Consider the following 15,631-nt stretch of genomic DNA (forward strand, 5'->3'; position numbering starts at 1 on the left):
TGGAGTTAATAGCCCTCTTCCTTCTTTTTCGTTGAAATCCTTTGGCAGATGAAGATTTCGTGTTTTTTTTGAAAGGAATATAACTTCTCTACCTTGCTACAGTTCTCTGTGGCTATTTAAGCCATTCCCCACGGAAACTAGCCGTTAGACACATCTTCTAGCCGTTCTGCACATTCTGCACATCCTGACAATGTTTCCGTTGGGATCGGAGTCGACTCGCGCGATCTGGAGTCGACTCGGCTGCTGCAGGAGTCGACTCATGCTTTTCTGGAGTCAGCTCGGCAACTGTTCCGAATTTGAATTAAAGTGCTCTTCTCGACTGGGAGTCGACTCGACTTAACCCGGAGTCGACTCCCCAAAGTCTGGAGCTGACCTGGCACTTTTGGAGTCGACTCATTCCAAGAAATCCATAGATGTATTCTTCAACTTTGCTCACTCGAGTCGACTCGGAAATTCTGGGAGTCGACTCGGCGCTCAGAGTCCGAACTCCCGATCTTCTGTGCCGTCTTGGAGTCGACTCGGACTGTTTCGGAGTCGACTCGGCTCTTAGTATCCGAAAAACAGTCTTCTGTCTTTTTGGGGTAGCGCTGCCTTGGAGTCGACTCAAACTGTCTTGGAGTCGACTCGCCTCTCAGAGACGAGAATACTGTCTTCTGTCTTTTTGAGGTCGCGCTGTCTCGGAGTCGACTCGGGCTTTGCGGGAGTCGACTCGGCTCTCAGTGTCCGAAAGTTGCTCTCTAACTTTTGCCTTGTATTACACTGGGAGTCGACTCTCGCTTCCTTTGGAGTCGACCTGCCAACCATCGGAGTCGACTCGCGTTCCTCAGGAGTCGACTCGGCTCTCAGAGTCCAAAATAACTTCTCTGTCATTCTGTCTGTAACTCTCTGGAGTCGACTCATACTACTCTGGAGTCGACTCGGCAAGCATCGGAGTCGACTCGCGCTCTTCAGGAGTCGACTCGTTGACAGGTTTTGAGTTGGATCTTTCTGTCTGTCTGTCTGTTCTCAGTCGGAGTCGACTCGTAATGTACAGGAGTCGACTCGAGCCTGTGCCAGTGCTTCTGATACGCTTGGGGTCGACTCGTAATATCCCGGAGTCGACTCGAGTCTCAGACGTTCACATTGTGTTCTTTACTTATCCAAATTGTATCGAACCAAATCTAGAGACACTTAACCATAAATTTACAAGAATTTCAATGAAACACTAGATTGAATTCATTAGTAAACATAAGACATACTCAAATGCTTTGAGCTCATCAAAATCAAATAGGGTTATAATCAATCACTCCACAGTGATGAACTTGCGCAACCATACGGCTTCCTTGGCTGCATCAGATGCTGCGATGTATTCTGCTTCACATGTAGAATCTGCCACTGTATGCTGCTTGGAACTCTTCCAGCAGATGGCCCCACCCTTAAGAGTGAAGATATATCCCGACACGCTCTTGCTATCATCTTGATCTGACTGAAAACTTAAATCGGTATATCCCTCAAGTTTTAAGTCAGAATCACCGTAGACAAGCCACTGATCTTTAGTATTTCTCAAATACTTAAGGATGGTTTTTACAATCTTCCAGTGGTTGCTACCTGGATCAGACTGGTATGTACTCACTACTCCTAGTGAGTATGCCACGTCTGGTCTAGTACATGTCATGGCATACATTATAGATCCCACTGCCGAAGCATATGGAATTCTATCCATACTCTCTCTTTCTTGAGAGGTTGTCGGACAATCCCTTTTAGAGAGGTTAATTCCATGGCCCATTGGAAGATAGCCTTTCTTGGAATTAATCATACTGAACCTTTTCAGTATAGTATCAATGTATGTGGATTGGGATAATCCAAGCAATCTTCTAGATCTATCTCTATAGATCTTCATCCCTAGGATGTAAGATGCTTCTCCCAAATCCTTCATGGCAAATTGAGATGATAGCCAAATCTTTATTCCTTGTAATGCAGGAATGTCATTCCCGATTAAAAGAATGTCATCCACATACAAAATAAGGAATATAATAACTGAACCATTTGCCTATTTATAAATGCAAGGTTCCTCTTCATTCTTAATGAAGCCATATGTTTTGATTACCTTATCAAAACGTATATTCCAACTCCGTGAAGCTTGCTTTAATCCATAAATGAATTTTTGAAGCTTGCACACTTTAGACTCATCTGCAAATGTAAAACCTTCAGATTGTATCATATACACTTCTTCTTCTAAATCTCCATTTAGAAATGCGGTCTTTACATCCATTTGCCAGATTTCATAGTCTAAATGTGCTGCTATCGCAAGCACAATCCGAATGGACTTGAGCATTGTCACAGGAGAAAACATCTCGTCATAGTTAATACCATAACGTTGACGATAACCCTTGGCAACCAGACGGCCTTTATAGGTCTCTACCTTTCCGTCTGCGCCTCGTTTCCTTTTGAATATCCACTTACACCCTATGGGTTTAATTCCTTCGGGTGGGTCAACTAATGTCCAAACATCATTGACCTTCATGGATTCCATTTCGGATTGCATGGCTCCAAGCCATTTATCAGAGTCATACCTCTGCATTGCATCCATATATGTGATCGGATCATCATCGTTTTCATCAAGTTCGATAGGATCCCCATCCCGGACCAAGAAACCGTAGTATCTGTCCGGCTGACGTGGTACTCTTCCCGATCGCCTTAATGGTGCATCTAATATGGGTTCTGGATCTGATCTAATCAAATCCGACTCAACTGGTTCAGTAGATGGTGTCGGATCTTCTACATGTTGAACTTCTCTAAGCTCAACATTAGAGCTATTTGTTCCTTCACCTAGGAATTCCTTTTCTAAGAAATTGCTCTATTGCTTACGAACAATTTTTGTTCTTCAGCAAAGTAGAAGTAATATCCTTTAGTTTCTTTAGGGTAACCAACAAAGAAATATTTGTCAGACTTGGGTTCAAGTTTGTCTGTCTTCAAACGTTTGACGTACGCCGGACACCCCCAAATCCCAAGGTGAGAGAGCATCGGCTTACGTCCAGTCTACATCTCATGTGGTGTTTTATTTACAGACTTACTTGGAACCTTATTTAGAATATAGCAGGCTGACTCAAGAGCATATCCCCAAAAGGATATGGGCAGATTAGCAAACCCCATCATGGATCGAACCATGTCTAACAGAGTTCGATTTCTCCTTTCTGACACACCATTATATTGTGGTGTACCAGGAGGAGTCCATTGAGAGAGAATCCCATTTTCTCCTAGATATGTCAAAAATTCACTGGAGAGGTATTCACCTCCTCGATCTAATCGAAGAGTTTTAATACTCTTTCCAGTTTGTTTTTCTACTTCATTACGATATAATTTGAACATTTCAAATGATTCAGATTTATGTCTCATTAAATAGACATAACCATACCTTGAAAGGTCGTCTGTAAACGTAATGAAATATGAATACCCACCTCTAGCATCTGTGCTCATTGGCCCACATACATCAGAATGTACAAGGGTCAATAAATCACTGGCTTGTTCACCTTTTTCGGTAAAAGGTGATTTGGTCATTTTACCAAGAAGACATGATTCACAGGTCGTCAATGATTCACAATCATTAACATCAAGGATTCCTTCTTTACTTAACCTGTTCATCCTGTTCTTGTTAATATGACCTAGCCTATGATGCCAAAGGTAGACATCCGTGACATTATCTATTCTAGGGTGCTTATTGGATTTATACATTACATGAACAGGCTGTGACAAAATGTAAATGCCATTACTCAGAATTTCTTTCATTACAACAACACCATTCCAAATGACATTGCAATAATCCTTTTTTATTGATATTTCATAACCATTTTTGGCCAAAAGGCCTACAGAAATGATATTCAATAGAAAACTTGGACAATAGTGACAATCACTAAGGACATTTACATGAGAGCTGAATTTAAGTTTAAGAATTCCTAAAGCTAGAACTGGAACTGGTCTTCCATCTCCAACATTCAGGAACCTTTCTCCTTCTTCAAGTCTCTTACTGACTTGTAGCCCATGCAACAAATTGCAAATATTAAAAGGACTACCGGTATCCCATACCCAGGTCGAATTATCACAAATAGAAAAATTGCAAGGTGTTATCATATAAGTACCTTGATTGGCAACTGATTGCCCACTTTTCTTAGGCCGGTTCGGATCTAGAGATGCAATGTAAAGAGGACAGTTCCTCTTCCAATGTCCTTGCTTCTTGCAGAAGAAGCACTCCGCCTTGCTCTGATCAGCCTTTTTATTCTTTTTCTGACTAGGCTGAGCATGGTGCACTTGTTTCTTTTGGATTTTATTTTTCTTTTTCCCTTTCTTAAAGGGGCGACCCTTGGATGAACCTCCCACAAAGTTCACCGTCTTCTTAAGAAGTTAGTGATCATTCTCAAACGTCTGTAGTAACCCCAACAATTGGTGATAATTCACTACAGGTTTCGTCATACGAAAATGAGTGAGAAAAGGACGGTATGATCCAGGCAATGAGTTTAGTATGGCATCCTTCCCCAATTGATCATGAAGGGGAAAACCAAGAGAGCTTAGACGCTCGATCAACTCAATCATGTACAGTACATGATCAGTTACCGAGGTCCCATCTTTCATTCGGGCGCTGAAGATGGCACAACTAGTTTTGTGCCTCTCAACGTCGTCAGGAACACCGAATGATTCATTCAACACTTGAATAATATCTTCCGGCTGCGTATTCTCAAAACGCCTACTAAACTCATCACTCATTGCTGCCAACATGATGCATCGAACAGTAATCCGGTCACTAAGCCACTTCTGATAAGTGTCTCTGGCCGATCTTGATGCATTAGCAGCGGGCTGCTCAGGTGCTGGATCCGTTATCACATAAAGGATCCTTTCATGCTCTAGCACTATTTTCAGTTTCCTATGCCAATTATTAAAATTTGGACCAGTCAACTTGTCATTGTCCAACAATGAGTGAAGTGACAAATTAGTGGCCATTTCTGCATAAAAAAATTTGGCTATTAGTATATGAATTGACTAAACACATTAGACTTGGACTTTAGTCTAAAGGTACTTCCACTATTTTATACAAATTGGTAGCCTCTACCTTCAATTCGAAAAATTACTCTTAATTCTTTAGTGAGCACTAGAACCCAATAGATCGCATATAGGCCCGAGTGTGGCTCGGCTAACCCATATGCACCTATTGGTAGGTTCTTAACCAATTGCTTCACCAAGCAACTTCTAGTGATAATTTTGCCCTAGGTTCTTCGGCAGGCGTGTGGCGCCTCCACCGAATACCCTAGTCAGGTCCAACCATTAAATGATAGGGTTAAGTCTAATCAACTAATAGACGACCAAGCCCGAGTGTGGCTCGGCTCACCTGACCGCCTATTGAAGGTACACTTAACTCATCATATATTGAATGACAATTCCAATGCTTGATAAGTACCAGGCGTGTGGCGCCTCCAATAATTATCAAAACATTGGACCCATTATCATCCAACTTAATGGGAGGCTATGACCTAGTTATCCCCATAACCATTTCATTTTAAGGACCTAATAATTTTAGAGGATTTCATAATTAGGATAGATGAGAAGATCCGGTTAGTCTAATTTCTCCCACTGACTTCACCAAATCAGATTAGACTCAAACCGGTTAAGGAGACACCTAAATCAGTCATACTGATTTTTCTTAAGGCATGGGCTAACTCAAATCATTAAGTGATCCAATCAAAATGTGATTGACCATGTCGGCCAGGTAAGTGAGATCGGTGGAAGGGATATGCCATTAACTCGACAAAGATGAATCAATGCGAGTAGCTCCCAATTAAAAACCACCGGTCAAAACTGCCAAACTTACCTTAGACACCGACTGGTTAATCAATTTCGATTTGATTACTCAAATGACTCGGGCTACACCTCTGAGCCTAAATCAAGTTCCATCTTGGTCTAATCAAAGACATGGAATTGATCAATCTACAACTATTGTATTTAACCTAGAGTTTCCTTGACCTAATCTAGTTACTACTTAATTAGATTTGATCAATTAACTCTAATTAGACCATGTTTGATTCTAACCTTAGGTCTAACCCAATCCTAAGAACTTGATTCAAGCTAACCCATATGCCCAAAGAATTATGCAATGTCAATTAATTGAGTCACAATTCTATTTCATAACACTTAATTCTCAATTAAGTTTAGACTTATGAAAGTTTTGATCATTGCATATTTCTTTTTAATTATATATTAATTACAATCTTTCAGTTCTTAAAACATATTTTCAGATCTGAGTTTTTGTAATTAATCACATGTAATCAGATTTAATTCATGTTTAAGTCATTATGTTTTATGTTCATGCATCACATATACACAACAACATGAATCAATTCAAACAACATACATCTTATGTATTTATTTTTTTACTTTTATTTTCAGATCTGATTTGTTCATTAAAATCAGAGATCATATAAATCATAAACTTTATTTAGATCTAATCTAAATAATATTATAATTTCAGATTTATTCATGTTACTAATCCTAACACAAACATGCATCATATGCATCCAAAATTTCAGATCTACTTAATCATGCATAATCAGCAATTAAATCAATCATAAAAAATACTTTAGATCTAATCTAAATATGTTAATGATTTCAGATTTAATTACAAGAATTAAAACATAAAAGTTTAAACATGAACCTGGCTCTGATACCACTGAAAGTGAATCCTAGGTTCTTCGGTGTTTAGCATGCTGAATTTTTTTTTTTTTTGAAAACCATGGCTGAACCTGATCGGGTTGCCTACGTACCCGTTCACAAGGAGAATCAAGCCACACGTAGTTCTTTTAAAATTTCAAAAATACAGCGGAAAAATGAATCAAACAATTTAATTCATGCATGCTTACAAGATCAAATCTAGAAATCGGCACATTAAGAACACATAGGATTATGCCGGAATCGTTTAAATAATTATGCTAAAACTTTTATGCATGATTAACTATCAGATCTGAAAATTAAGAACTCTATTCCAATTAATCTCCGAATATCCATCAAATGGATTCTGGAGATATCTCCGTGAAGAGCCCCAAAAGAGGGTAAAACCTCGGAAAATCGGACTTAGACCTTGACACCATAATAAATGATTAATACTAGATTAATACCTTTTATGATGAATGAAAGTTGTGAATCTGATTCTTGACTTCGCAGCCACGCACACGAATGGCCTCTACGAGAAGTACACGCGAAGTCCTGAAGGATCTTCTTCCGCAACAGTGCTAGCAGTTGCAGAACACTTGAAAGCTGAAATCTGCCCGTCGGGATTCAATCAACTCTTGATCAATCGTCTTGAAGCAGATGGAGATGAGGTTTGTAAGAAAAGTAGAGGACTCAGATCTGATCTTGAATCTTCTAGATATTCACCCTGAAAACCCTATCTAAAATGGAGAAGAAGAGGAAGAGGAGGCGGGTGAGGAAGAAGGCTGCAATGGATGTATTTTTGGTGCCCATGTTTGACCCCTTTTAATGGCCTCCGAATTTTCATTCAAAATTCGAAATTTATTTTCAGAAAACCTCTTTTAGTTGGCACATGCAAAGGAATAGGAACAACCCAAATCAGATCTCAACCAAATCTGATTTAAATTCAAATTTTAAACACATGTGCAAGAGGGAAGGAATTTGAAATCCATGCGGCAAGGTAAAACACTTCATAATTTCGAAATTACCTCTTGAAATTCGAATTTAATCCATTCAAAAACTCATACGCCACCTTGGCTGATGGTTTGAGTGATTAAAATCATTTAACACATTGCTTAATGTTTGAATTTAAATTCAAATAACAAATAATGTCGCCATGTGTCAAGCAATGGGTCCATGTGCCATGCAATAATTTTGGTTTATTTAAAATTCATGAAATCCAATTCCATGTCACCAATAATTGCCACATCATCTGAGCCTAATCCCCTTGGGTTGCACCTAATCAAATTTGGTCAAACCCGAATTAAAACAAAGCAATTTGGTTGAACCCAATCTAATCAGGTCAGACCCTGATTGAGCTCAAATTGAATCCAATTCAATTTTGGCTCATGCAAACTCAATTGAATTAATTACTTTGTGTTGGACCTAATCCAATTAGGTCAATCCCCAATTAAGAACAAATTAATTTAAAATTAATTTGATCAGCTTAAGTCCTTTTTGGTTCTAACCTAATCCAATCAGGTCAAAATCCTGATTGAGCCCAAACTTGAATCCAATTCAATTTGGCTCATCCTTAGCACAATTACTCAATCAAATTGAGTTTATTAGTAATTTAATTACTAATTAATCCTTCAATAATTACTTTAATTATTTTATAAGATAATTTGCCAATCAAATTGACCAAATTATCTCTGAATGATTCTTAATCATTCATCAGCTTTCTTGATCAATCAGGAATCTTCTATGCGTGTGACCTCATAGGTTCGAACCTAAGCCGGTAGTATAGGAACAATTTCCTACACTAATTGATGTGACCATCTAGCAATGGTACCCAACGTCCGGATAGGCCGAATATATGTGAAGCAAATATTCTGGAACCCTGAACTATGGTTACTGTATAATTCAATCCCTTTGACTCCTAATGCCAGGATGACTTAGAGCTCACTGTCAACCCTATAATTAGTACATCCATTATGTGATTAACTTTAGATATCCCGTGACTCCTCACTGGAATTACCCTGACCAAGGTTTTGTTAAATTAATCACAAGACATTATCTCTTGTTTTCAGGAGGGGTCAATTCCATCTTGACTCACAACTGACTACGCAAGTACTTGACTGCACCCAGTGACCTTCCGTCACTGAATTAGAAATTCAGATAGTCCGGTACCAAAGTACAGTGAGTTGCTTGCTAGTCACAGGTTGCGGTCTCAGGTCAGAGGGCCAAACTTATACCCATATCCACTCGGAACATCTCTCGACAGTAGAGCATTCCGGAATTGGTCATGTTCAGTGAAATGTACTCCTACACTTCACCTGTATGGCATACCAGTGTCTCCACACTCCTTGGTTAAGAGGACAACCAACGTATATGTCACACAACGACCTAATCTCGATAATGTTGTCGTCCTAGTAACAACATATTATTTGGTCACGAACAAGTTTAAGGACTCAAAGATAAATCCTCCTTTATCATAACATAAGTCCTAAGGACTTCATCATATAAGAGTTCATTTGAAGATGAAATGATGAATAATGCCAAATAATACTTTATTAATTTGTCAATTTATTTACAAAATTCAATCATCAATATGCTGACGATTGACATTGAGGATACAATTCCCAACAACTTCATATATAGTCCCTTTTCTTTGAGAACTCGGGGGTGCTTGACGAGCAGAGGAGGCATGGTGGAGGGAATTTTCATTAAGGTTTTCAAATAATTGCCATGCTTCATGTTCACTTTTAAGTATGAAAGTACCCCCACAAGAAGCATCAACCATCTGATGGTTTCGTTCGGATAACCTGTCATAAAAGCATTGTACTAATTGCCACTTGGGTATTTGATGATGTGGGCATTTTCGGAGTAAGTCTCTAAATTTTTCCCAGGTTTCATGAAATTCTTCCCTGTCAGATTGGAGAAGCTTGTGATCGCACGCCTAAATTGGTTTGTTCTTCCTATGGAAAAATATTTTTTTAGAAATTCATGTTGCATTTAAGCCCAAGAGAGAATGGAATTGGCTTCTAATGAATGGAGCCATTGTTTAGCTCTATCCTTAAGGAAAAATGGAAATAGCCTAAGTTTCAGAGCATCATCAGTGAAGTTCTGAATTTTGACAGTGGTGCAGATCTCAAGAAACTCATCTAAATGTTTGTATGGGTCTTCATTGTTGTGTCCATAAAAAGAAGGAAGCATTTGGATGACACTAGACTTAATCTCAAATTGTGCAGCAGCAGTGGTATCAGGTAGTCGAATACAAGATGGAGAGGTATAAATGGAAGGAGTAAAGTACTCCTTTAACAGCTTGGGTTGTTCTTCAGCCATCTCGACAGGTGGGGCAGATCCTATGGTTCTATAGGTGCGGATTTCGGCTCGAAGGGTCCTAATAGAACGCTGTATTTCAGGGTCAAAAGGTATTAATTTCGGAGATCTGGAACGACACCCTAGCATACACTAATACCTTTCTGATCAGTCAAATACAGTCAAGCATGCACTAAAAGAAAACACATCAAGTCCTTGTATTTTTCCTAAAATCACTAGAGAGCTCCTAACTGGTTTGAAGAGGGCACATAAGCCTCCAATCCGGTCTAATGAACTGAGTTAACCAGGTAAGCTCCCAGGTAAGTGGGGGGGTCACGATGCGTTGCAAAGGTCCCACTTAAAAACCACTTGCCTCGAACAGATGAACTGTCTCCCTTGGGACAAAGCTTGCCTAGACATCAACTGAGCCACAGAGCGAAATTGGTGCAACTTTCGGTGATCTTCGTCCTATTGAGCTCGAATGTCCCTAGGGGCCAACGTCTAATTGATTTTAATTAAAGTGATAGCTATGTGCGAATTGGTTCACCTAATTTGGGCAAGAATCTGGTGATGAAATCCAGTTCTTATCTTGTTGGGGTGATTGTCCTTACTATGTGCGGATTAATTGGTGTATGTGTATCAAGCATGCATTCATACTTTTACTGAAATTAAAATCAAACAATCACCACAAAATTTCAGGCTAGTTGGGAATCAATTTAAATAGGAAAGGTTCAGATGTTACCAAGAGGAATTTTCCCAGCAATTTTTAAAGCAAACCTTTACCGTATTCCTTTTCCAATAGTTCCTTTTTTGATCGCCCCAGATTTTCTCTTCGATTCCTGATCAAATAATACCAAAATAAAAATCAAGAATTAGTAAGAAAGAAGAAAGGGGATAATTAAAGCAACAAAAATAGAAAATATTTTTATTTTATTTTAGATATATATATATATATATATATTATTTTATTATTTTTTTTGAAAATTTTTTTTATGAAGAGAAAAAATAACTATGCTAACAATCCCCGGCAACGTCACCAAAAATTGATAGTCAACTTTAAAGACCACGCAATAGCACATATCTGGTAGGATAGTGATTACGGGTATCGATCCACAGGGATTGGGGTATAGTTATTTTTTTTTAAAAATATTTGAAAAAGAAAATTTGTGATGAAAATTAAACTAAGAAATTTGATAAAAAAATGCAATTAAAATGATATCAGTTTGAGGGAACCTAGGGCAAGGAATTCACCACTAACATCAGAACAAGGATTAATTATATTTTTAATTTATTCTTGGATAAACATGCAAATTGGCTACAAGCCTAATAAGCATTTAAATAGAAATTCACAAAAGTAATTTAGGTATAATCCATCTTTAGTTAGCATGAAATGTCTACCCTAATCTAAGGTGGCAGCACATCGCATCTTCCTTAAGCATGGACTATCTTATATTTACTTAGTGATCATGAAGAACAATTGTATAAACGTCATATTTAAAATCACAGAAATTAAATATGAGATGAAATAAAATATTCATTAGAAGCAAAATAAGGTTTATATAACTCCAAGAATAGAAATCAAAATATAAAACCTTTGGCCCTTTATTAGGGCTGCATCCGGCCCTAGTGAGAAGATCAGCCCTGCATGGAGTTGGAGACGGCAGTAGCAGCACAGCAGCGGGTTCCCATCTCTCCCTCTTGCGATTCCCTTGAGAACGGCTCCTTCTTAGCTCTTATGGGAAGTCATTCCCAAAATAACCAAAAATCTTCTCTCTCTCTCTCTTTCTTTATTTTTTTCTTTTTGTGGGAACTTAGCTTCTCCCGGTGGGAAACTTGGCCCTTCCAGAGATAGCCATGGGATTAGTCTCCTTCCCCTCTTATAGCCTTCCCGAATGAAGAGATAAGGGTAGATGAACGGCTGACGTGTGCGTAGATGATTTGGACGACGCGGGATAAAGATTGGAGCCGATCCGGAAGTTGGTATGCTGTTGGGATTTGGTTCTGAAGCAGAGGAAGGTGAGCTGCAGCCATTTCGCCGTGGAGAAGACATGGGCGTTAGAACTCTGTTCCGAGCGGCATGTGCGGAAGATTTGAGCTGATCTTGAAGTAGGGGAGCAGCGTGAACGTTTGAAGATTCCATGGGATCAAGCGGGAAGAGGATGGGATTGTGGATCATGCGGAGGATCTTGGTTCTGTTTCGAAACAGAGTTCTGTTTGTTGGACGCGGAAGGAACGGGATGATGTGGAAGCCGATCTTGGACGGGAGGAATTTGAATGAAGATGGATCACGACGGGAAGAAGGCTTGGTTCGGATTCGAGAGAGAGCTGGGATGCTCATCCGGCTGGAATGAAGATTCGTGAGAGGGATATTGGGAAGGACACGGAGAAAACTCATGAAGTTGAGAGGATCTCGGCTGGGAGGTTTTGGGATGTTGGATTTGGCTGAGACGAAGACGTGTGAAACAGGGGATGCATTTGTTGGCTTGATCAGCTTGATTCGTGATGAAGGGATGATGGGAAATTCGGTGAAGAGGATGAGAACGGGACTTGATGTCTATCCGGATGCTGGGAAGCTTGAACTCTGGGAAGGATAGGAACGTTGCTCTCATTCGGAAGCAGAGAACAACCCGGGATAGGGGAGGATGAGAGATGAGATTGGATGTACTCGGACGTAGACTGAGCGGAGGATTTGTTGATGGATGCTAAACGGTAATGCAGGGCTGATCTTTGAATGAAGCCTAGAATGAGCTGGGAGCTGGGAGTTTAGATTGCACGAGATGAAATCTAAGATGATGCGGACGGGAGGAGGATTCAGGGGATTTAGGTTTCATCCCGCCTGGCTATAGGATAAGCTTGATCCGGTTGTTGGAACAAGGACGTTGGGAAGAACATGGAGGTTGAAACAGGGGATTTTATTTGTAAATGTGATCCGGCGAAGAGGATGAAATGGACGTTGGAGACTCGGGATTTGGTGGGAGGTGAAGGTTGAGATGCTCACAGGATGAGGATGAAGACTGATAGCTGGGTGGAAATTGAAACAGGGGAAGAGGATGAGAGGATAAGCTTGATGGTTTGGTTTAGTTACGGAATACGGAAGCTGGGGAGATGGTTGGAGCGTGGGATTTTAGTTGAGGAGTGAATGTAGCTTTAGGATTTGTGCAAATATGTTGGTATGCTTTGAGATCTATGAGACAAATGATCGAAGGGATTATATTATTTTTAATGTTAAACAGGAGAATTGGAATGAGTGGGAAGAAATTTAGGTGAATGTGTGAAGAGTTAGGAATTAATGGGAAGCACTGGATTTTGGAGAAAAGTTCTTGGAGTCGACTCCGGAGAATGTGAAATTGTAAAATGATGTAGTATCCGTTTAGACTTTACCTAATTGAGCTCGACTCGACCTGCATGCATTAAGCTTAATCAATATATAAGCAAATCAAACTCGAATTACCTTGGATAATTTATTAAAATGCAATGGTGAAGGTAATACATTTTTTAGTTGAATTTACAAAATATGTGAATTAAAATAATGATAAGTGCTATGAATAAGATATTAATTTATGCATTATTTAGCACTTATCGGTCTCTATCGTATAACCAAGGTCTTCCTAGATGACTTGACCTACATCCATCGGAAGGCAGTCGCACCAAATCTCGTCTTTATAAGATAGAAATTGAATCGGGACAAGGCATCTTTCCGATCCCGAGATGGACGTCTTATCTACCCAGGCCACTTTATATGGGTTAGGATGAGGGGTAGATTTCAGGCCAAGGCGAAAAATAACTCCAGATGCAATGGCGTTGATGCAACTCCCGCTATCAAATAGGATTTTGCATGTTTTACCATTGATCTTAATAAACGTGTAAAATAGGGAGGTTCTACATTAATCTTGTTCGGTCTTTGTTTGGGCTAGAGTACACCTAACCACATGAAGCCTAGGATTTTGGTCATTCCGATCAGTAGGCTCACATTGGGATGCAGGCTGGACAAACACTAACTCGGTCTGTTCATCTCCAAAGTCTTCTACAAAATTCTCGATGTTTGGTTCATAGACTTCTTCGACACATTCAGTCTCCTGGGTTCCTATTTCCAGTTCAGTTATTAGATAGGTCTTGGCATTACATTGGGACGCAATATGGCCAAACTTTTGGCACCTGAAACACTGGGTTTGGCTTCTTGAGGGCGGATTGGAACCTAGTATGCCTTTTTCTTTATCAGTTGACGGGCTTTGAACAGGCATCGGGGATGGCCTAGTCGGAGCTTAGCTAGAGCCTGGCTGGTTAGGATGGTTGAAAAATGGTCTAGATTGCGGGAGATAGCTTTGATTAGGTCGGGCTCCTGGAGGTATGGACCAAGAGTTGGTACGCCTCACTACTGGGATTCGTAAGATACTATCCACATCTTGAGCCAACTAGTATGCTTGGCCAAGGGTGGTAATCTCTCGGAGGATTAATTCTTTCTGGATCTCTTCGCGGAGTCCTGCCCGAAACCTAGAAAGGGTAACAGTTTTCTCTTCGATTACACCGCACCTCATGTGAAACTCTTCAAATCGTGCAATGTAATCGGCAACGGTTGAAGTCCCTTAAGTTAGTTTCTGCCACCTATCCATAAGGCGTTGTCGGTAAGAGAATGGCAGATACTTCTCATTCAGTTTTTCTTTCATATCCCCCCAGATGGTGATACGTGTAGGCCTCTAGGTCTCACGCCTATGTTCAACGTTATGTCAGTACTAGTGAGCTTGCCCAATAAGCTTCATTAGCAAATCGTACTTTTCGATCATCAGTCATTTCGTACCACTCAAAATAGTTATCCATGGCTGCTCTCCAATCAAGATACACGCTCGGCTCTAATTGACCAGCAAATGTGGGGGCATCTACTCGTACAGTACGAAGTAGTCGCTCGTCAAGATAGCGCTGGTGATCAGGAGAAAGTTGGTTCCTAGGGGGATGGGAAAAAAGCTACCGGTGGTGTGGTCAAACCAAGCTCGGGATAAGCTGCGATTGGGATTGATGGTTCAGGAGTCCTAGGGTGTTGCACTAGAGCATGGATCTCTCGTTTGAATTCGTCTTGATCAGCTCGTAATGCAGCTAATTGTTCCAAAATATCTTGTAGAACTCTGGGGTCCATGGTGGGTAAAGGGGTCTGAGAGTCAGTGAGGAGGTACTCTCTACCACTACGGGTTGGCATGCAGGGACTACTCTAGTTGGTGATATGATATGCAATGCTACTAATGAACCCTAACTTACCAAATGCAATGCAGGATAACCTATTAATGCAATCTACTATGAATTCGGAAATCAGCAAATTTTTACAAAAATAACTTAAAATTAAATATTACTAATTTGCACTTTGGTTATTTCAGAATTAAGGTAGAAAAATTAGTCACTATAAGAAATTAGGTTGTAAACACGTAATACGGTCGTTCAAAGTCCTAAAGTAATCTGATCTATGGATGTTGGAAACTGTCTTGTCGCTAAGGTGTGCTAATTTAATATTTAGAGTTAAATGGTGGGTAGGATGGGTGTGGTGGTAAATTGTTGCCCAGATAGACAACTCAAGAGGGGGGGTGAATTGGGTTTTAAAATAATTTTAACTATTAAAGCGTTTGTGGGTGACTAATTAATGCTTTTTACAAGATGATTAATTAGTTGCTGTGATGTG

The 15,631-nt window shown here is 39.9% G+C and overlaps 1 long non-coding RNA gene across 1 annotated transcript; it reads right to left on the reverse strand.

The window, feature by feature from the left end:
- Window positions 1-3,785: 3,785 nt before the first annotated feature.
- On the reverse strand, window positions 3,786-12,992 carry LOC149768268 (uncharacterized). The gene is made up of 2 exons (XR_016399206.1): window positions 11,562-12,992; window positions 3,786-10,808 (listed from the first exon to the last, which is right to left on the reverse strand). It is a non-coding gene; the product is annotated as an uncharacterized LOC149768268 (long non-coding RNA).
- Window positions 12,993-15,631: the final 2,639 nt, after the last annotated feature.

The sequence above is a fragment of the Phoenix dactylifera genome, chromosome 2 (genome assembly GCF_051530095.1).
Source record: "Phoenix dactylifera cultivar Ajwa chromosome 2, Ajwa_hap1_PhDact_Kaust_v1.1, whole genome shotgun sequence".
Classification (NCBI taxonomy): Eukaryota; Viridiplantae; Streptophyta; class Magnoliopsida; order Arecales; family Arecaceae; genus Phoenix; species Phoenix dactylifera.